Source organism: Pipistrellus kuhlii, unplaced genomic scaffold, assembly GCF_014108245.1.
Source record: "Pipistrellus kuhlii isolate mPipKuh1 unplaced genomic scaffold, mPipKuh1.p scaffold_m20_p_2, whole genome shotgun sequence".
In the NCBI taxonomy this organism is placed as follows: domain Eukaryota; kingdom Metazoa; phylum Chordata; class Mammalia; order Chiroptera; family Vespertilionidae; genus Pipistrellus; species Pipistrellus kuhlii.
In genome coordinates, this window is record NW_023425515.1 from 92265900 (window position 1) to 92273650 (window position 7751).

The 7751-nt window shown below is 39.2% G+C and overlaps 1 pseudogene; it reads right to left on the reverse strand.

Moving 5' to 3' along the window:
* Positions 1-6273: 6273 nt before the first annotated feature.
* LOC118722774 lies at positions 6274-7446 on the reverse strand (annotated as a pseudogene).
* Positions 7447-7751: the final 305 nt, after the last annotated feature.

Consider the following 7751-nt stretch of genomic DNA (forward strand, 5'->3'; position numbering starts at 1 on the left):
AACAACAAAAATAAAAAATAAAAAAAATAAATGTATGTACATCGTTCCTTATATTCAATAGCCTAAATGTAGTACATGATCGAAATGTTTTTCCTAATTTAAGGATGCAATGCAAGTCTGAACAACATTGCACAGCAGTTAATTTGAGCTCACTTAAACATTAAGTGACTAATACAGACCTTAGATGTCTTAGGACAATAGGAACTACAAAACCGTATCTTCATCAGTATCAATGGGAATTGAACTTTTGGAATAAGAAATAGATTTAAGTTAATGTAGAAAAAAAAAAAAAAACCACATCATGAGAAAGTTCAGATAATTTAATTATTAATATGTTTTCTTATTGACTTGAGAAAGAGAGGAAGGGAAAGAGAGATAGAAACATCAATGAGAGAGAAAGATCTATTGGCTTTCAGTGGGGCTTGAGCCCAAAACCTGGGCATGTGCCCTGACTAGGAATTGAACCAGAGACATCTTGGTGTATGGGAAGACACTATCCACTGAGCAACACCAACTAGGCAATGGTACAATAACTTTTTAATTTAAAAAAACTTCTTAGAAATTCTTTGTAATAATTAATTAGAGAAAAAAATATATTTCAATGGAATTTGATAAAATTCAACTCATTAATTACAAAATTGCTCAGTACCTTGAAGAAAATGTTTTTAATCTAATAAAAGGTATGTAACAAAAAGTGCAAACATTGCCGAAACCAGTTTGGCTCAGTGGATAGAGCATCAGTCTGCGGACTGAAAAGTCCCAGGTTCGATTCCGGTCAAGGGCATGTACATTGGGTGTGGGCACATCCCTGATAGGGGGTGTGCAGGAGGCAGCTGGTCGATGTTTCTCTCCCATCGACGTTTCTAGCTCTCTATCCCGCTCCCTTCCTCTCTGTGGAAAAATCAATAATTTTTTTTTTTTAAAGTGCAAACATCATGCTTAATTTGAAACATTAGAATACCAGGAAATTTCATTTCAGTTGGAAACAGGTTAAGTATACCCACTCTCACTGTTCCTATTCAACATTGTAATTGTAATTGTGAACTATACCTAGAAACTTTACCTATACTTATAACAAGAAAAGGAAGGAAAACATATGGGGACTGCAAAGAAAAATATTGCCATTGTTTGCAATACATTGAGAAAACCAAAAAAACCTATACACCTTAAGTACAGCAAGGTTGCTAGATACAAACTCAATTTATAAAAGTCAATAGTTATCTCTCATGAATCATTAGAAAATATAATTTAAAAGTATCCTTTAACTATATTTCCTAGAATAAATCTAAACTGAAGCATGCTGGGGGGGGGGGGGGGGGAGGGTAGAGGGCAATGATAAGATATGTATACATATAATACCGTAATAAAAAAATGAAAAAAAAATAAAAAAAACTGAAACATGCAAAACCTTTAAACACATGTGCATTTCTATTCTCTTCAAGGCAAATACAGTTTCTTTGGTGAAGTCTGTCCTCCCTGCACTGTGCCCCTGCAGCACTTTGCACTGAACTCCCTATTTAGTCATCATATTTCATTGAAATCACTTATCACTACCTTAGCCTCTTCTGCTCTTAGCTGACCTTGTAAGGACAGAAACTGTCATTCATCCTTATAGCCCAAGTGACCATGGAGTTCTTGCAATAATAACAGTGATAATACAATAATCTATAAAAATAAAAGCATAATATGCTAATTATTATACTGGACATCCTTCCAGACAACGTTCTGGACGAATCCGGGCTGCAAGGGAAGCCTGGGTCCATGGAGTCTACTGGTGGCCCGAGAGAAGCCCAGGTCTCAGGTGCCAGCGGGAAGCCAGAGCCAGCAGCCAGGGGAAGGAAGGCCTACTCTTGCACGAATTTCATGCATCAGGACTATACTAATAAAATAACAATATTAGCTACTATTTATCAAATGCCAACTCTATACAATGTGCTGATAAGTCCTTTACATATATTGTTTTTATTAATTTACTAAGTAAAAGTGACACAGCAAATGTTTGAATGTAATCGTGTCATGATGATTAAGATTTTAAACAGTGAAGAAGAAAGGAGAGAACATAAGCAAAGTCCATAACTGCTGTCCTGGAGGTGTGGTCCCTCTAGCAGGAGAATGGGAAATCAGATTGGAAATGTAGGTGGGACAGATTGTGGAAGGCCTTGAACTCCAGGCTAAGCAATTGTAATTTTTTTTCTATAAAAAATGGGAGCAAATTAAGATTGGTCACATTATCAAATGACTGTCTTAGTAACACTGAGGCAGAAACTATGTTCATAAAAGTTGAAGTAGAAAGCATCTACAAGTAGGGCGTCATACATAACAGGGAGAAATTACCAAAGAACAACATTGTAAACCACCTGGCATAGTGCAAAACCAAGACACAAGGAATAATTAGATTTGGTGCATTATTGAAGAAAGACTTCTGAAAAATGAATATAAAATAAGAAAATATGCTATGTGGGGCCAATGAAATGTGCAAAAGTAAGCAAATGGAGAATCTTATTAAGCCTAGAAGGTTTCTACTGCTAGGGCTCAGACATATGGGGTATGGATGGCAGTTAGATATGTTTATCTGGGGATGGGGTGAATGAATGCTTCTGGGAAATAATGTATGTTAATAGAAAAAAGGACCAAACATCAAGAACCTAGGCAGCAACAAAGCACAGGTCTCTGGTGGAAAGATGATTTCAAAATCCCAGCACAGCGACTGGCATTTAGACTGCATCCCCATCCCAACCTAACTAAATTCAAAAAAGTGACAAGTCTAAAAGTCTAAAAATGTGGCACAAGATTGGAACCCAAAAGCACAATTTTCAACAACTCTCCCCCCAACAAAAGAATATAATGCAAAGGGGAGAGACTCTCCATTTTATTCAGAGACACAAACTGTGGCACAAAGAAGGCTCTAGCAGTTCAGGGTTGTGATACACAAACTGTGCCAAGATAGTGAAAGAGACCCCAGTGCTCAGTGGAGCAGTCCTCAGTGCCAGTAGCAGGTGGGGTGTCCAGCAGAGCAGAGGTAGCATTCATGGAAGATCTATGGTACCCATAGGCTGAAAGGATTCAGAGAAGGCCTCCAAGGTTTTGGCATGTGGATTATTTTGAGTTAAAGGCAGTTCAGACTGTGCAGGCTCAAATGAAATTCTTATCTCTCCCTTAAAGTATTTTCCCATAACAAGAGATAACTTTTCTTATGTTCTACCTATATGCCAAGGACAGCTTCTAATTATTGAATATCTGCTCTTCTTATCATCCTGTGAATGACCTCCCTCCCCTCTGAAGCCCCAATGTCATGTCTACCTCTTTTTTCATTTCTGCTTCTGAACCTCTTAAGTATGTGGGGCCTCTGACTCTCTCAGATATGTAGGGTTTTCACACATATAAACTTAATTAAATTTGGTTGTTTTCTCTTGTTAAATATGCCTCATGTAGATTTAATTATTAGCTTAGTGGGAAGAACTTAGAAGGGTAGAGGAAAGTTTCTTCCTGCCCCAGAGGGGGCACTGGCAACAGAATTAATTGATTTACTGAATATAAATCAGACATCCCCAAGAGTCTATCAGACATACTTCGGGCGGGGGGCATTAAATGGATTGCATGTGGGACCAATGAGTCAGTGATAATGAGGTTGCATTATTAATGTTACTACTCAGAGGCAGGTAACTTGGTCCAAATTCAGATTACAGTAAAGTAGCCCATGTCCATAAAAGGATCAGCAAAACTGGCCTGAAGCAGTTTCCCAGGAGAAACAATTAATACAATTAATATAAGAAAGATAGATGATAAATGTAAAAAAAGGAAGAGACACAGCTAAGAGACTTTTCTGGAAGAAATATTGGCTAATTTGGTGGTTGTTGATGAATGATCTGGAAAGTGAATGATATGGGTTGAATATTTGTTTCTCTCTCCCTTCCTGAAAAAAAATTATATATTGAAGGTATCAGTGTAAGAAATGTTCAAACTGGTAGGAAATTTTTATGAGTTTATTTTCTCTAAACTCAGGACATACTAGGGAACAAAATCTCAAATGCTCTGGAGAATAATAGTTTTGCAGTTTGTTTTAAGCACATCTTTGGGTGCTGGTGCCATTTTGGGGCTCAGCCCATCTGATATCCAGATGACCTAATCTATACTAATAAAAAGATATGCAAATTAGATTGGGTCAACTGAACATCTTCCGGTCATCCAGTCCTCCTTCCAGACAAAGCCACAGTGGCAGGGAGATCAGGCTGGCAAGGGAGTGCAGTTAGGGGTGATCAGGCTGGCAGGCAGATGTAGTTAGGGGCCATCAGGCTGGCAGGCAGAGGGGTTAGGGACAATCAAGCACGTAGGCAGGTGAGCGGTTCAGAGCCAGCAGTCTCAGATTGCAAGAGGGATGTCTCAGATTGGAGAGGGTGCAGGTGGGGACGAGGGACCCCCCCCCATGCATGAATTTTGTGCACCAGGCCTCTAGTAAATTTATAATCTCTTACCATTTTAGCCTGTGTGTCCCTCCTTCAGTAATCCTAACAAGATTATTTTTATCCTTGGAACTATTACAATCCAAGTTTTGTCATCAGTCTCATTTTGCATACACCATTAAGAGAATATTAGCAGAGATGCAAATCAAAACAACAATGAGGTACCATCTCTCACCTGTCAGAATGGCTATTATCAACAAATCAACAAACGACAAGTGTTGGTGAGATTGCGGAGAAAAAGGAATCCATGTGCACTGATGGTGGGAATGCAGACTGGTGTAACCACTTTGGAGAACAGTATGGAGTTTCCTCAAAAAACTGAAAATGGAACTCAGTAATCCCACTCCTATGAATATATCCTAAGAAACCAGAAACACCGATCAGAAAGGAAATATGCACCCCTATGTTCATAGCAGCACAATTTACAATAGCTAGGATTTGGAAACAGCATAAATGCCCATCAGCAGAGGAGTGGATCAAAAAACTATGGTACATCTACACAATGGAATACTATGCTGCCGTAAAAAAGAAGGAATTCTTATCATTTGCAGCAACCTGGATGGAATTGGAGAACATTACGCTGAGTGAAATAAGCCAGTCAATGAAAGAGAAACATCACATGACCTCACTCATTTATGGATAATAAAGAACATTATAAACTGATGAACAAAAAGATAGATATAGAGGCAGTAAAGCAACAAGCAGACTGTCAAATTACAGCTGGGAGGATAGTGAGATATGGGGGAGATAAGAGATCAACTGAAGGACTTGCATACATGCATATAAGCAAAATCAATAGATAAAAAACTCTAGGGGTGGTGGGGGGCAGAGGACATTTTTGGGAGTAGGGGGGGAGCAATGGTAAGATATGTACACATATAATACCTTAACAAAAACTGAGAATATTAACAGTTCTTTAATAGATGTTCAGTAATTATAAATAGTTGAACTATATAGAAAAACCCAAAGGACACATATAATTATGGCTATGACTAATGATAAGGGGTGAAACGGCAGGCAACATCAGTGGGCGGGCTGGGAGGCTCTAGCAATCTGAATCTGTACCTAGTTAACCAGTATCCTATTGCATATTCTTGTTAGCCTATAATTAAGTCACTGCCCCTTCCTTAGGTAATAATCTCTTTTCCTAAATAGTCCCAGTTTGCAATAATTTAGCCAGAGGGGAGGTCACTGGCATTTACCCAGGCCAGGCCTTTACTTGTGATCTTACTTCCTCATTCTAACTAATTTAGGTAGGGCTTGCAAAAGCCTGCCACAAAAGTCTGGAAGTTAGGAAACAAAGAATTTTATGAATATATATAAGGAATAATCACATTGTATAAGGTGTTGAGGCTTTGGATCTTCAAATCCCCTGAGCTAGCAGCGCTGCTTTAAATAAAGTTTTCTTTTTTTCCTGAATCTTCTGAGTACCTGTTGTGTGTTTTCTGGTTGCCTGGTAAATTCTGCAACAGTATCATTAGCAGACCATTAAGCAAAATGGATTCTGAGTTCAATATCAATCCATAGGTAAACAGGCATTGTTGATGTCTTGGATATCTGTCTATCTAATGTCAACAGCTTCTCATGCTACAAGACTTTGATGGCCATTGCAAGGTTGGAAGTATATCAGAGACAGGGGTAGATGTCTATTCATGGTTAGGTTCTTGACATGGTCTTTTCCACAAGGTTGGAGAGTGTCTTTTATTTGATGTCTTTCAAAATGTCCCAAATCTCCAGGTGTCCCAAATCTTTCTTTCTTTCTTCTTCTCTTTCTTTCTTTCTTTCTTTCTTTCTTTCTTTCTTTCTCTTTATAATTCAGATATTTTTTTATTTCTTCAAATTTGTTATCAGGAGTGACTGAAATAAAAAATATAATTAAGTCCCATCATCATTAAGGAAATAGCTTTAAGAGAAAACTGTTCAGATGACTATTACTGTTTCCCATTTTCAACCAGTAAAATAGTTGCCACTGATAAACAGACAAACAAAAGCCTGTCAAGAATGCTCAAGATATGTTACATAAAATAACATACCTGTTCACAGGGTCTGGGGAGGGAAGACTAGGAAATAATTTATGTGAACTTTTTTATTTCATCATACAAGACAAGCACAAAAGCACCACCCATGCCTCTGAGAACATTGGACCATGCACACGTGAAAAAAGCTTTGCCTCCTTCATCATGAGCAATCTTTCTCAAGCAGTCAAGTGTGCCTGTGTACATGATATCAGTTCCTTTGTGCCCTGATTGCATCATCATGCAGTGACAAACAGTGTCAAATGGATAGGAAGTCAACCCAACCACAGCTGTGACGAATTGTGCCATCCTCCAGCTGATGAAGATGTGAGTATTCTTGGAATCTGGAAGCATTCCCTTTGCAGTATCATAGACACCCAAGTAGGTAGCTCAGTAGATGATAATACCCTGTAACGACACATTAAAGCCTTGTATAAGCCGCTAAGCCCATGAGATTTGTTGATCTTAACCAGGCAGTCACCGAGGCCTTTGAATTCCCTTTCAGCTCCGGCTTTGCACATCAGCTGCTAGTCGGGAATGGGCAAAATCAAGAGAATACACAAAACACAAGGAGGTAGCCCCAATGCCAGATTCCCTGCAAAGTATCGCCAAAACTGGGCTCTCTTGTCCACACCACCCAGGAAGATTTGCTTGTGTTTATCTTTGAAGGCCAAGTTGAGAGCCTGGGTGGGAAAGTATCTTATGACATTGGCCAGGTTACCACGCCATTAGGACAGGGTTCCTTGCTCCTTGGGGATATGGACTACACAGTCTATAATGCCCATGTATTGCTTATCTGCAGTGATTTGCTTGCTGGCATGCTGCACCTGCAGCAGCAGCTTGACCCGCTTGATGAGTGCTATCGCGGTCTTGGAGATGGCTGCAGCCACTCCACCTGCTAGGAAGTCCTTGACAAAGGACACGGTGGCATCTATCATGTTGAAAATAAGAAGCGGGCGAATACAGGCCCAGGACCTTAACCGGCTGAACTCCGGGGCTCTAGGGCAGAATGAAACAAATGACTGATATCAGTAAGTGATCTTTAAAGTCTTTGTCTCCTGGGAGATCAGTGTGAAAGGAAGCAGTTACCTATTTGGCATTTTCTTTAAGTGACTTTATCAAACCTTGTCAATACTGTAATACGTCTCCTTTTAATAAATCAGCTCATAAGTTGTTTCATTTCATTTCAACTTAAATGTACTGAGATGATGGCAAGGGAATGGGAAGAACCAAGCCACCATTTTGAGCATAGTTAAAGGTACAGGTAAACGCAGTA